At 37.1% G+C, this 16,418-nt stretch overlaps 1 protein-coding gene across 6 annotated transcripts in view; it reads right to left on the bottom strand.

Annotated features, from left to right (window-relative positions):
- The window catches only part of CHST9 (carbohydrate sulfotransferase 9), a gene marked incomplete at its 3' end in the record, with an annotated part of 115,050 nt that overhangs the window by 58,804 nt on the left and 39,828 nt on the right, over positions 1-16,418 (bottom strand). The gene's annotated exons all lie outside the window — the stretch shown is intronic.

Raw genomic sequence — 16,418 nt, 5'->3', positions numbered from 1 at the left:
GTACCTGAAGATCTATTCCATGTAAAATCTTACATATAAATTGTTCTGAGACTACAGTATTTTTAAAAAACTAATTCAAAGAAGAAGTTCAGTTTTATTTAGAAGATCAAGCATTTCTTCAGAGAGAAAACCACTTAGAACAGATGTGGCACTGCTTTTAGTTTACAAGACTATGCTTTCTGGTTTAGTAGTTCTGCTTTAATAACGCTTTGTAGCAGTACTAACTCCACATTGCTACCCATGTTATGTTTCCCTTGTAATTCAGATTCCAAGTGTGTGAGGGAGAAAAAAACACCACAACAAAACATCCTTTCTTGATATGAGATACAGTTAGAGAAAAGCCTTGATTTCTAACTTATCACAGTCAGTTTTAATACAGGAAAAGTATACCAAAACATCCCACTTATAAGAGGTAAAAAGGATATTTATGTATGTATAATCTAGTTCTAGTTTTGTAGCCGGCAACAAATACATTTTAGTAACTACATTTCCCCAGAAGGAAAAAAAAACCCTGAAAGTTTTAAAAATATAAAAAGTTAAAATCTTCCTGTGCCTAGTAGTCTGGTAACCAAGCTGCTACAGTCATCATGTGATACCTCTCCACATGTCCTGATGCCTCAGTCAAGAGCACAAATAAAGATTACATTACAGCATGGCAAAAGCAATATTAAGGTTCCAGGGCAAAAAAACTAATGATGGAGTAATGTACTAACATTGTCTGACATTATGCAGGAAAAAGAAAAAAGGAAGCTACTACTAAGAAATATGAGATCTAAGATATTATCCCACATCTGGTCTGGTAGCATGTAACAGGAACAAGTATTGCATTCGTCTGTACAGCACAGGAAAACCCTTACAGTATAGATAACAAATATACTGTTTAATTTCACACTCTTTTCCTGGGCCTCCTCTCCCACTTTGTCTTAAGAGAAAACTACTTGACAGCTTACTCCTCTTTTTTGGCCTGTCCGTCCTTTCCTGAATTGTCTCATCCATTTTTCCCATAAGATTGTGTTGGATAGGTCAGCTGAGTTTTAAAAAGCTAAAGAACAATTTGCATTTCTTGCCACTACAGTGGGACAACTAGCCTGAACCCAGGCTAAAACTTTGTAAAGTTTCACAATGCTTAGCGGCTGCTTTCCCACATGTCAGTAGCACTGTGCTTAATGGGTGGGAAGAGATAAACATGGTTTTTATTGGAAAGGATTTACTGGTTTGGAGAAAGGAACCCTAAGACTTTACATGCAGATTTTTATCTCATTCACTAAATTTAGGTTTCCTGTTACCATATTCTCCTATAACTGTTGGTAGCTGTCTCAGAAATAAGACATTAGGATGACAGAGATAGAGATGATATGAGCACTTTGAAGAGTAGGTGCAGTGATTCCCAAGAAGCATCACCTTGTCAGGAGGCAGAACTGGCACAGGGGCAAGGGATCGGAGTACACCACAGACCTGGATCCTGTTCTGTTTAATAGCTGCTTTGCTTTAAGTGCTTGGAAAAAACCCCACAATCAATCGTTTTCTGTCCCTTCTATTATTTATATGACAGTATTTGGAACTGTGGCAGTATTTTACATGGTAGCATCCTGTTGTAAGTAACCCTAACTAAAACATTCAGGGCAAATTCAGTAAAGGACACATTTGCTGCAGCCTCAGCACCCACAAATACAATAGATGGCGAGCAGTGGATAGTTCCCTCCCTAGCCAGAAGGTAACTTCCTCTCATCCCGTAGTCCCCGACATGGGGACCGCACCAGTGAGGTGCTGCTGTCAGCAGTGTCTCATGGAATCCTCTGCAGCCTGTGAACATTCCAGTAACTTGTACAGACCTCCAGACTGCCCAATTTATGGCCAGTGGCTCCTCAAAAAAGTATCCCTCAATCACAAGCATCTGTGAGAGTGATTGTAAGCTAACTAAAATAACTTTATCTTCTAATGAGCAGCTAGTTCTTCAAGAACCCAAACACGACACCTACTATTTCACCTAATGAGATGACTCACTAGAGCGTAATTAATGAGGAACCCCTCTACTGCTGGTATATTGAACAACCAGACTTGACTTGAATTTTTACAGACTCAGCTATGCGGTATGAACCTCCTTATACTACCATGCTAGCCATGCAGGTTTAGTGCCCAAGTCCTACCTGCAAGTATTCAATTTTGTGGTAACACCTACTGCACTGAGGCTCTCCACACGAGTAACGATGCCTTATTTTCATGACACACTTCTCATCTTACAATTTATATTCAAATTTTTGCCATTTTCAACTAAAAATGCTCATTTGACCTTTTCTAAGGGCTTAGAACAGTTTTTGTTTTACAGACATCACCAAGACATCCTTCAGACTTCACTGCTCTTTATACTCATTTAACCAAGCAAACAAAATGCTCTTCCTGTAACAATGCACTCAGTGAAGCCCTTTCTTTGTGTATAGGCTTTGTCTAGAAGTTTCTTCTTTCTCTTATAGTAGACTTCGGGTCTGTTCCCTTCACTGTTTCCTCAGATACACAAAAGACCCTCAGTGTCTCCTGTCTTGCTAGCTCTAGCTCTGTGCGTGCAGCTCAACATCTCAGGAAGTTCCTGCTATAAAAGTAAGATTTCAGCTAATACCACAAGTGCATTTTCCAGAGTCTATGCCCATCTTACACCAACGTGCAGACGTCTTGGCATGCTCCAAATTTGAGAAGTGGTTCTTTTCTTCTACCTTAAGTGAAAATTCGTTCTCTCAAATACAGTTTGTCCTTCTCAACCTTTGTTATCTTCATCTCTCATGAAATATGTCTCCTCATCTGGAAAACTCATTCCACTTGAATTCCACTCTGGTTCCACCTGACAGCATCCCTCTGTACTTTCCATCCAAACAATCCCTGTTCCACTGGGTCCTGAGATCTGGCTGCGAGATACTGCATTTGAGCTCTGATGGCCATGTAGTACTGTTCATACCAGAATAACTGCAGCCTGAAATGACGATTATAATTTAAGCCACAAATACTTGTTATTAAGAGGCAGAGGACTGTAACAAATCTTGCCTGCATAGTAAAATAAATGCAAAAAGATTTTAACCTCTGAAGTACTCTACAAGCATACAAGTTTTAGGACATGCTTTGCAACATGCTTTAGATTCAATTATTCCTAATTGCAAAACATACTATGGTATGGACTATACATCTTCAAAATGTTTATTGAAGTAGCACTGATGACTAACTAAATTAGTTGTATCTGCAGTGCTGGTTTTCTCCCACTACTTTCCTTCTCTCCATTCAGATTCACAGCACATTTTTTTCGGTATTCCTCTGTATAGCAATTCTATAATTCATTAAGAGAAATGACAACGCAGAAAGAGCAAAGGGTTTCAATTTTTGCAGGAAGTACTGGGCTCTAATAACATCCAACCATCAGTACATCTATTAAGTGAAAAACATCAAAACAGGACTCAAGTATGATTAAAAGTACCTTTTTAAGCATACTTCAAGAATCAGTGTCTATGTTGTTAATACCTGCCTGAAGGTAATGTTTGAAACTCTGCTGAAAATCAAATATGCCAGTTGTAGATAGATGTTATCATCAAACTTCTACAGTGTCCTGAAGATTCTTCCAAGCCAAGAGGTTTTACTGCTGCTACAGAAAAACCCCAAAGATCTAGAGGAAAAAAATCCCTCTGAAAAATGAAGTACTGCAGAAAGACAACTATAAAAATGGTATAAATAAATTAGAAGCAAGCTTTCCAATACACGTAGTCCCCTATAGACTATCAAAGCCATGCCAATAAATAAGTAGTAGAACAGCAATGACAAAACAACAAAAACAACTAACTGAACATCAAGAAAGCCACTGGCTTAGCTGATACCCAGAAAAGGAAAGAGATGTGCCACCATCTTCTAAAGGAAAGAAAAGGGGAGACTTAAAACCCCATTTGTATTCTGAGATTTCAACATCCAGTGAGGAATTTAGCAATATAACAACTTTATGTTCCAAGTACAAGAAAACATGAACTTCGCTGGTTTTTGTCTCTTAGGTTCCTTGTAAACATGGGGGTGATTTTTGAGACTATTTAGATCTCAAATGTCACAGAAAGCTTGAATCACTAATAAGATATTTTACCCAAATTATGTATTTTTAGGATGCCAAAGCACTCAATGCATAAACTATGTTTGGAGATACAAAAAGAGTAAGAATAGCATTTTAATTGCTTTGTTCTATATACACTCACACTCACGCTCCTATGAAGTTGCAGAGAAGCTGAGTAACCCATGAAGAATGCAGTATAATATAACAAAGCATCTGTGGATAGCTCCATCCTCATTCTTTGCTCTTTGTTTTTACACTTCATTATTTTCATAGTACCTATGAGCAAAGTGTACTCTGTGTTTTTGTGTCAGCCAACCACCCACTAAACTACCAGAAGTTTAATCTTTTTATATTCAAAGTGTCTTCCTACATTCAGTTCCTCCTCTCCATACATAAAGCAAGGGTGTGGGAGAACAAATCCTGCAATTGCTAGCCAAAAGGAACAAAGCAGACTTCTGTCTGCCAACCTCTAACTCTTACATCACTTGCAATGCTGCATAAGTTCTATTTTCAAAGAAAAATTAAAAGCATGGCTGAAGCTATCTAGCTCTTGATAAGAAATAAACACTTCCCTTCATAAAGCATGACAAGATAATGAACTATACACACTTGTATATAAAAATAACAAAAATAAAGTAAATCCTTGAACAGCTTTAAGTTATGGATGCACCAGAGCACAGAAAACAAACCACAAAAGTTTTGTGCTAAACCTATGAGGATCTGGAAGGTCAAAAAAAAGCTGCAAAAGGAAAAAAGTTATCCATATCTCACCTACTTACAAAAATATACTCTCTTCCCAGTACCCCAAGATCCTACTGCATATACAGATTAAAGGGACAAGAAATAGTGCATAAAGTAACAGTGTATACATATTAAAAAAATCCTGCTACCAACTGTAAGAGGAAAAAAAAAAACAAAACAACCCAGCCCAGAGATCTTTACTGTCTTATGCTTAAAACAGCTAACAGAATTCTTCTCTTACCAAGAACTAAATGCTCTTACTGTTTGCCCATTTTCTGAATTAGGACACTTAGTTTTCCTGCTATTTCCCATTGGGAACTCAACATGTGCAAGATGTTTGACGATGTTTCATTTAGTGACCCTGTCTGTCCATCACCACATTTCTTTCCAAAATGAGAAGTGTGGGGATTACCTGCAGAAAATGCTGAGCTATTGAGGTCTCCCCAAACAAGCAAAAAATCTGGGGTGGTAGGAATTACATCTTCACTTTGTCTGCATGACATGGAGCCATTTGCTAGACTCCTAGTGTCCTTCTGTACTGTTGCTCATTTGTGGGGATAATAGAGACCTTCAAAATCATAAAACAGCTGTATGTCTCACAGATACCTCGAGCCAGGCATCAAATGGCTGGTATTAGGGAAAAGGTTGAAAGATACTCAAAGAAAAACCCCACTATACTTACAATTAAGGTCTGTGTATGTAAATCCTTAGTATTATTTCATGCTCTGTAACTTAATCAGTAAATTTATCCTGGTAATGGTTTCTAGGTACAGCTTTCTCTGGACCTACAGTGCCAGTGGCTAGCAGGCATTAAAATCCATAGTTTCAACTAGCAAGAATCCAAGTCCTTGAAGATCTTCAACATTACATCACCAAGCTAACCAGATACAGAACTAGCACGCACAGCAATAAATAAAAGGCAATCAGCCTCAGAGGTCAAACACCATTTATTTTTAATTTAAGGACATCTGAGTTTTGTTAAAACAAAACTGCTCTGGCAACAAATGAGGTCTTTGTGATGACAGTAGTTTGGACAGCACAAGAGGATACATACAAATAGCCACACTTCATACTTCTGACCACTAGTAAGAACATAGTTTCCCCCACTCTGATTATTGGTATAACTGGACTCCATTTTTCACTGTAGCTTATATTGTAAACATTTTCTTTTAAAGTTTTTTGTACAAACCAACATCCTAGCAATATGTATAAAAGGAGGAGGCTGTTGGGTGTAGGTAAGAAACGCAAAGGAAGTTAATGCGCTTAGCTAATGTGCTGTTCTCTATTCATTCATGCCTATTGGTTCTGAATATTTTTCTTTTCCTACTTTAATATACCTTATTATATATAGCTGTTGGAATTAAAACTGTAAGAAAAGAACATTCTGCCTGAGGGATTGCAAGAGAAATGGAAGAAAAAAAAAGAAACAGTGAATCTGTCAAGCCCAGATAAAAAGAATACTCAAAGAATTATGGCTGGTAGTTTGGATATTGCACAGAAAATTTAACTTTGTCTTGAGAAGGTATATCCTTGATAGTCAGAAGCACCTGTAGCCATGTCCAGTTAGGGTATTAAACAACACAAATTACCATCTCTACCACTGCAAGGTGCATTTGCCACTGTCTTTGCTCTGCTCTTTGCCACTTTAGAACAATCCTTCATTCAAGTGAACAGTTTACAGCTCAAGCATGTAGAAAACATGAACAAATCCATAAAATTTTCTGTATTAGGCTCTAAAAAAAAACCATCAAAAATACATTCACTTTGCTTTTGATAATGAGAGGCAACAAAAAGGGAAACAGAACATGGTAAAAACTTATTATATGCAGAAATATGCAGACTGTATTAGGACTTAATCTACATGATGCAAAATAAATATTAACACACACACTCCAAAATAAACATACAATACAGATCTATGATATGTAAAGAATAATACATCAGGCTTAGGAAACAACTCTTGGTTAGACCACTGTGAACAACATTAATAACTTTAATATGAACAGCAGTGAAACATCTATCACCATTTTTTTGGAGGGAGTGGATGCTGAAATAAGACTGTAACCTTTGTATGTGTTTCTGGTTTAAATGGTTAGTGAACTATAAATCATACTTTTCCTCATGTTTTGGCTTTTAACTATGTGAATACTCAAGTTATACACAACCGCCTCACAGATACTGACACAATATTTAATGAATTTTTAGTTTATTAGACTTATGTTTTTAAATGTAATATGTTTTCTTTATTATTTCAATTATTAAAAAAATTTTAGTATTTTAAACCAAGCACTACACAATATATTTGTTGAGTTTGGGGTTTTTTATTTTGCTTTATCGGGCCAAATATGAAAAGACATACAAAACCAGAAAATCTGAGACATTGAACAGAACTGGCTTCCAAATACAGTGAACTACATATTCATACTGACATACCAGTTACTGACAGTTCTTAAACTAGGATAAATAAGGAAGTATTTATACAGTTCAGATTTTATGTACCACCTGTCCACTCTGCAACCACAGTTTCTAAGCCTATATACAGTGGCCATTACCATTTCCAAGGAATCATTTTATCTGACTTGATAATACGTTTTGGTAAGATAAATGAACCTGTTATAAGAACTTTGTAAGCAATGAAAGCAGAGCATAAATCTTGAGGAATGGCAAAGTTCTCAGGATTTAATTCATAATGACCCAGGTTTTCAGAGTTACTAAGAAGAAATGGAATAAAGAGAACTTAATCTTTTTGTTCTCTTGCCTTTGTAAGGAAGGGTCTCAAAGCACACCAAACATGAAAAAAAACCCTCTACTGAACCTAAGATGATATGTCCCTGTTAGTATGGGATACAAATACCAGTGAAAACCTGCAAAGTAGTACCTGGTATCAACCCCACTTTGTAGACAGAGAATTGGGGCATAAGTTTTCTATATTGTTCAAGGTTTCCTAAGAAATCTAGGGCACGCTCAGACAGAACACATTCTCTTCCACCTTATCTAGGACATCAATTAAGAGATCACCCTTCCTCCCACATGACAGGGAGGCAAAAGAGTTTGATGTCATAAATCTCTGAATTTGCTGTTTACCAGGTATTCACATCAATGTCAGGTGAAAGCCACCTACTTCCATAAAACAGAGAGAAGCTTCCTGAATGGCTGAATGGCTGAAAGAGGGTGTGTATAACCCTTCTGCTCACAGTGTTTTATGTTGCAGGTCTGTTTTGTATTATTTTCTCCCTCCTGTATTCACAGAGGAGCATCTGTGCTTCACTGATCAGCATCTAAACAGGTCTTTCAAAAGGATCTTAAAAATGTTAACTTGAACTGCACAGCATACAAAGGGTTAACTAAGCAGAATAACCATGGAAGAACCTGGCAAACCTTTACAGTTTTATATAACCTAGCAACATGAAACCCCTTTCTATTCTTGGCTAGATTTCCTTTGCACATTCTGTTTAAAATGTTTATATAGAGAGAATACAAACTGTAGTACCCCTAAGGGGTATTCATAAAGTGAATTTTAGGCAGAGGAAACCAGCCTCTTCCTAGACAACCTCTTAAGCCCCTGGGAAGACAGTGGGTCCGTAGGAAATGTTCAGAAAATAATAATTAAACTGGACTTAATTAAACATATTTTAATAAATATTTATTAATTTAAAAAAACAGCAAAAAACAAGAACCCCCCCTCCCCTCGTTATTTTGAAACTTCAAACCAGTAACTCACCTGCATCTGTACCTGCCTGCTCTCAAATAATTGTCAGCTTCATCCAGACAAACGTTCTTGTTCCCCCCAGTCTGCCCATGCTCCAAACAACAAGTACTACCAACTCCCTGGCCTGACCTTAGTCCAAACCACTGCACAAGGCCAACCTCACTGACACTACACCGCAGGTGAGACTGAGACCTGAGGTTATCTTGGAGGGCAAAAGGGAGTATGCCCCTCTCCGTGAACTGCAGCGGTCAGGAATATCACCCTACTGACCCTAACATATCTTTTCCAAACTCCCTACTACACATCTTGACTCCTTCTTTCTCCTATATTTCATGACTCCTGTCTAGGTTTAAGATGCAAATCATAGTTTGAAATGTCTTTAAAACTCTCTTTATGAATCTCCATACTCAATTTACAAAGCCTTCCATAAATCCCCTTAAACCAATAAAAAAAATTCTCCCTTATTCATGCGTCACATTAATAGAGCATGGAAAATCTTGATCTGAAACTAAATTGGGGGTCAAATGACTCCACAACCATACTCTACTATAATGCCCCTGGCTAAAACAATACAGCACATCTCCATTTTTATTTTTTTTTAACTTAGGAACTGTAAGAGGAACAGCATGTACCTGAGTAGGGGTGGGAGAGCAGCATCATCCACTGCAGGACTATTACCACCTAAGGGCATCTAAAGATGCTCAATTTGGGATTCTATAATCAAGGGCAGAAAGCATTCTGATATCTAGGATAGGGTTAGGGTTAGTCATGTCATGTTCAGTACTCTGTGGGAAATGTGTACAATGCATCACTGCTCACATTTAAAACACCTCAAACTTTTCAGACTAAAAATGAGCTATGGAAGTGGTCTTATTTCCTTAAAGCATGAAAAGCTTAACACTGAAGTAAGCTGACATTACCCTCCTTTCCATAAACCACTGCAACTACTGACTGACATTTTGCAATTTAAGCAAGAAAGGAGTCAAATTTATACTGGCATTTCTACTGTCAGGCAAAAAAGTATGAAGCATGCATAAACCTGCAGTCCCATCTACCGCTTGTCACTGTATCAACGAAAAGCAAGTGCGGATGTCACTTTCTCCTATCCATTTGCATTACACATATGGAAGGCATGGTGATCTCTTATCTTCTCAAATGCTGTCTTATATTCAACAGTGAGCCTTTACTGTTTCAGTGTAGTACTCACTAGGACAGGCTGTTTGATAGAAACTACCAAGTTAGAAGCCATTTTCAAAACAGTTGTCATGGGCTTAGGCAATAGCTAGATTTTTGTTTGTTTGATTGATTTTTTGTTAACCGAACCAAGTGTTTGAACTTCTTCAGCAGAGATTCAGCAATCTGAAATACATATTCTTGCATCTCTTAACTGGACATTTACTTAAAACAGACTTCTTGAGGACTTCTTCCCCAAGAAAAGTTACTCTTGAAGAAGGATACATTTTGTTATACACACAAGGTTTCTCCAAACAAAAAATGCATAAAAGAAAGGAATAATAGAGTGAGAGGGTTAATACTATTTTGTGAAAGCTTTACAATGGTTGATCACATCTTCTTTGGAGATTGTTTAATCTGTGACTGAATGTTGCCTTTTTCTTACTTTCAGGAACTGAATTAAAAAGGAATGCAACCTTTCTGTAACAGTTCAAACAAAAGACAGTACAGTTTCTTTCAGAAAATGTAACTAAGTAGAATACTCCTCCCCCATTCAATGAAGGATGGACATAACCAATTTCTCTATCAGCTCTCCAATTCATGCTTCAATAAACTGCACAGGGAAACTTTGCTCACAAAATTCTGAGGTCTCTTCATCTCAAATCAAAACTTAATCGATTGCAAGGAGAAATCACGTTTTAGAGGACAGACTGCAAAATATTTGCTAATAGTCTATGAAGTACCATACCTAATTAAACAAAATACATTTGTCAAATAAATTAAGTGATACATTATCACTTGTCTTCTCACTCTTAAATTCAAATACAGTAATCTATAATGAATCTCCAATATATCAGCATGAGTTTAAGGACCCTTTGTTACAGCTAGTTAAAACCTCAATTACTCTTCTGAAGGAAAGTCTGACATTATAATTTTTTCCCATTTTTAACAGGACATTGAATTTAAGCTACACATCATATATTGCTTTGAATCAAACAGTTCCTTAAAAAGGAAGCCCAGTGATTAAATAATTTCTATTTTTATTACAAAATAGAGCCTCTAGTTTTTATTTCTATTGTTTTATTATATTTAGTTTATACTTTGATAAAATTATATTTTCTGGAAAAATTCATTCTGAAAGATTTACAGATAATCTTAACCCTAAGTTACTTAATCATTATTCTTCTGGGATGTAAAGAAAAACATATCCTTACAAAATTCTAACAATATTTTTATTCCAAAAATCTTTTCAAGTGTAAACTCTTCCCAGTAAATTAAGTGAAAACAGTTAAGAAAGTTAATGTAGCTACTTGCATCTATTTATTGTTAAACATCTCTTAGAGCCTTTATTTCACCCACCTAGACGTGTGTGTGTGGGGGGGTCCTCAAAAAATTTGTTATTAGTGGTTAGATAGATTGCTTCAAATTAGTAAAGTTACTTTTTTCCATTCATGCATCACTCATATCTGAAAAATTTAATTCAACAGTGACCATTTGACACTACCGACACCCTCCTCATTAATTGTCAGCTAAGACAAGAAAACTGAATTTTTGTCTGCTAAAGTTTAGACAGCAGCTCCCTAGCCAGAACACCCTCAGTTGCTGTCAGATGCTCAGTTTCTCTAAGCTGAAGAAGTGAACTGGAATACCTATACCCACTAATGACAGACAGCTCTTCTGAGATGAAATGGCAGCAGGTCAGTTCCTCCAAGCAGTCAAAAGGGCGATGGCAACAGCTTCACACACACTGTTTAATCATTATTCTGTTCCCCAAAGGTGTTGCAGCTGATTGATACACTAAAATTTCATTCTAGATGGTGATAAGAATTCCAGGCTATCTTACTATTCTATTTTCTATCCATACCCAGTAAATGTTTTGCCCCACTTGCTGTCAGCTCCATTTCTAATCATGGTTCAAGCAACATTAAGCAAATGTGGCATTCAGCACACTTGATGCTTTATAGAAAAACCACAGAAATCCTCACTTATTTCTCTCCCTCTCAATCTTGGGCACTAAGAGATGCATGTTTTGTTAAAAGCATGGAAAAAATATCCATGTAATGAAACACTAATCATTACTTCAGTCATGTTATTGACCACACCGGCAGAGAAGTGCAGTTGTACTTGTTACTCATTTTTTAAAAATACTGATCTTCCTCTTACAAAGAAAGTGCTTTATAGCCAACCCCCTCCTCCCCTCAAACATTTATCAGATCTCTGACCTGCTCTTATAAAAATTTCTCTCCTTGAAAGACAGTTTATATACACATGTGGGAAGTCAATCCTAGAATAGTCATGAGCACAGTTAAATAGCTATCTTCCCCCTTTCTAAAAAAATCATTGGAAAACAATGTTCTCCAAGTTACTGTCAATTCTTTGATAGGTATGAAACTGAAGTGATACAGTCATTCCCAGCTTATGGTTTTTGCTAGAGAAAAGCACAGAAAAGTAACAAGAATGTAAAAAAGTAGCCAGGATGTTCTGCTGAGCCAGTCACCCATCAGTCACTTTTTTATTTTATGATCAGTAAATGACATTCTTACTGGAACAGAAGGTGGAAAATCTGTTTTAGTGATGCAATGATACCATGCCCTGGTGAATACTTCCATAGGACTAAACAGCATGATAGGAAAAATGCTACTACGAGTCTCCAGTACACTCCTGAATTCCAGAGGAAAGACATCAGTCAAGACAACACTACAAATTGATGGGAGAAGGAATAATCCAGGGCTACTGAACATATCTCCAATCCAGGAAGCCTCTAAATTATAAATCATAAAGGGCAAAGAAAATTCTCCAAATTATTCTTATAAACTTGCCTTATTTTTAGGTAGTCTACTCTAGGCCCTGTCACAGAGGCAATATGCTAAGCTTGAGAGACCTTTGGACCTGACCTGGTTTAGTTTTAATTCTTCTCTACCAGAGATTATTGGCTTCATAAGCCTCTGCTTGAGATACATGAAGATAGAGGTGACCTGATACATGTTACGCTGCAGAGGGTGATCGCCTTGCTACCATGCTACCCTCTGCTTGGCTTAAGTAGCATTTCTCTTTGAAACTTACCGCTTTCAGGTTTGCAGTGGTCTGAATGCCTCCTCTCACTGGTATTCATGGCAGTCTAAGCTTACGTCATGATGTCCTACAAACAGTCTTCATTTAGAAGACTATTTATGATCCACCTGATTAAACTGTCCTGCTCGAAAAGAAAACTCACAGGAAAAAAAAAACAACAACTTTTTGCTTTTCTGGACCCACACAGTCTGTCAGTCCCAGGCTTCTGCCCCCCCCTCCCCCCCCCAAGGGCTGAATGCCACCAAACCCTTTACCTCCCTTTCAGGCTCTGCCTTCCCTCCCTTCTTCCACCATTCCTCGTTCCCCAGCTCACAGCACCATTACAAGGCAATGCCTCCACATACAAATGCTTACTGTTACTTTCCATTAGATATTGAGGCATCAGATTAGGCCTCCCTCCCCCACAACAAATATTTTTTTTATTAGTAGCTGGAAAATGTTCCTAGATAGGTGCAGTTTCAAGTGAACATTTTGATGATAAAGTATTTGACATTACATGAAATGCAAACATATTTATTTGCTCAGTTTTATTGCTATTTATTTAAGAATAAAATGTGCCTGCCTGCAGCAATGTAACTACGTGAAACATTACCTCTACGCCACAAACACTTGTTACACAAGTGCACTATCATATCAGAGCAAAACAACAAGAAACAAAGAAAAATAATATTTAGAAAGAAAGGAGGAACAAACGCTTAAGTAATTTAAATTGGTCCATCTTCAGTGTTCTCACACAAAATAGTTCTTTGTTAATTCTACTGACCACTTGTATGATCAGCAGAACCACCATCGGTCTCTGAAGCACAGACATTTTTGGCACTGGGTGATCTTACATGAGGAAGATGTTTTTACTTCTCACTATAAAAAAAACATGATACTCCTACACATTCACCCAGTGTGAGCCTTTACAAACTGCAGCCACATTAGCTTCTTCCATGTATTTGGAGGGCGGGAAAACATGCAGCAGGAACTGGAGTTCTGGAAAAACCTGAAATACCATAATTTTTTTCAAGGCAAACCCACAGTTTTGGCCTGGTTTGTCATATGGCACCTGCAATATGAATTCTATAATTCTTAACCTGTCAGAATGACTGTGTAATGACAGCCTTCTTTTAATGGTGCCACTGGAACATGATTTAATGACAGAGAATTTAACCAATGATTGACATGTGAGAAACAGCATAGTCAAAGGACAAAAAAAAAAAAAAAATTAGTGATAAGAACTGCCAAGAAATAGCTTGACCAAAGTAAAACATAATCATGAAAAACATTAGCATGTACAATAAACATGTAGTAGTAAGTAAATTTAGCACATCTCTTGTAACAACTGTAGTATCTGGCTTACCCCCCTTCCCTGTCATCATGGATCAAGAAACCATTTGCTTTTCTCTGCCATTTTTTGAATCTCTTTTTTCTATGGCTTATGTCAGGTGGTAAACAGTAACAAAGCACATTTGTTAGTGAGCGCATCAACTTCAGAAAATGTTATTCAACCAAATGAACTAGCCCTTCTGGTCCTTTCTTGGCTCTTTGGCCCTTGTAGAGGAGGTGAAACCAAAAAGGTGCTGTGACACCAGCTCTGCAGTTAGATATTCTGGCAGTCCTCTGACCCAGAGGAAATACCAGGCTTTCAGGCAGAAATGAATGCTGAAAGGATAGCAAATATTTGCAAAACAATGACCTCCCCTAAGTAATTAATATGACTGTCTTAAGTGGATGCTAGTCTATGTGGATTAGCCCATTTAAAGTACCAAGATTAACATCTAACTTTGTTGAAAGTAGATTATTTGTAGTGTGGCATTGGCCATCGCAGACTAGTCTGCTTAAACTGACTCCCAACTGTCATTCAACTATGTTTTATTTACAGCATATTAATGCCAACTGCACAATATGCGTATATTGGTAGCTGGAGAGGCAACAATGACTCTACTTGCCTAGAGTACCTTGAACCCAGCTGTCAGTCATAGCATCTGGCAGTTTTATCGGGGTTATATGTATATCAGTCCTAAATCCAATCCCAGTAGAGTTTCATTATATTGCATGATCAATCATAACTTAAATGGTAGCACACCTCAGCTATTTGCAGATTAATTCTACCAGAAAGGAATTTCTGCTCAAAGGTTAAATAAATCATGAAGTATTTATACCTCACTGCAGCTACCTCAGCCTACATAAACCCAGCCCCATCTGCCTGTTCATCTTCAAAACAGACACACTGAAGTGAAAAAATCTAACAGGAAAGAAGTACAATGAAATTAATTTTGCCATCTGTAAGAGGATAAAGCAAATAAATAAAAAAAAATCCAAGTAGTACAATAATTATGTCCATATTATTCTTATATTTCACATATACTTTGTGTTGGCCCTCCAAGTCAATGATTTGAAAGTCAGGGGTAAAACTGGTTTTTTTTGAGAAATGGCTTATCATCTCCTTCTCTCTGCCACCAGTCCCAAGAATGCAACAACAAACTTGACATAAGATCACACAGAGCAAGAAAGATTATGACGTATTCTTGTAAAAATATCTTATACATTTTGTTGCTTCATTGGGTATCATTTAATCAGGGGCCAGTCACCCAGCTCTCACTCTAATGATTTTGCTCCTAACAAGTAAATTCTTTAGTGATTAGGAGTCTATTCATATCAAATGGACTTTATTATTGCATTAATAATTCAGCAATTCCTACAGCAAAAGAGTACAAAAGAGAAAAACACATCCAAGTAAATTCCAGTCCCTCTACCAACCTGCCTGCCCTGTTTCTTTCCCTCCCATCACAGAACATGACAGATTTGTTTCTTCCCCAGTCTCAGTATTTTACAAATTCAATGACCTCTTAGAGGACTCTATGAGTTACAAAAGGTTAGACAACTTAAGGATCTTATATTTGTATGGAAATTTCAGTTTCTAAGGAAAACAAACTTCTGTCACCTTTATTAATAACTGTTCTGTGGAGCTGCTCGGCTTGAGTGTTTCTAAACAGCTTATAAATCAAGTTGAAGTTCATGAAAAGTCTTGATTCTTTGGCCCTACATCAAGAACAGTGTTGCAGAACTTTCTGGAGAGTGTACCATAATTCTTGACTACAATCACAGAATCATCTTAAAGCAATGACATTCAATGAGTTACGTACATAACATGATTAAAGTATCAGGCTGCATTTTATACACAATTCAAGTGTCATGACCTTTGTCAACAGATTGCAGCCCATTAGTTCCCAGTAGTGGACAAAGCATACCGTGCATTAATGAATCTTTAATGATAGCGAGAAGGAGCCAGAAACAAAGAGAAATGAAAATAAAATTAATGCATCTACATGTGTTTTCTTCATGTATCTCGCCATGCTCCACTTGAAGAGTGTACTGTAATACTTTAATATACTGTAGTATGTTGTTTTGAATACAATAACATTATTGCAACACAGATTCCATTGCATTATTTGGCCACTAAATGTTTTTGCCAGGAATAAAGAAATAATTTTGCATAGATCAGCAGAGCAAAAAGTGAAATTCTATTGACCCAGCTTTATTACGCTTTTTCTAACTAAAGCCTCTCATTCAACTTCCACTGTTGTGAGGCCAAAGTCAGAAAGAATGAATTTGAAAAGTAACATAGCTCAAGGATATTTGGTGGAAGAAGCCAAAAGCTTCCAT

This window comes from Falco punctatus, assembly GCF_963210335.1.
Source record: "Falco punctatus genome assembly, chromosome: 3".
NCBI lineage: Eukaryota > Metazoa > Chordata > Aves > Falconiformes > Falconidae > Falco > Falco punctatus.
The sequence above is the reverse complement of the archived record's forward strand: the minus strand, read 5'-3'. Positions and strand labels throughout refer to the sequence as shown.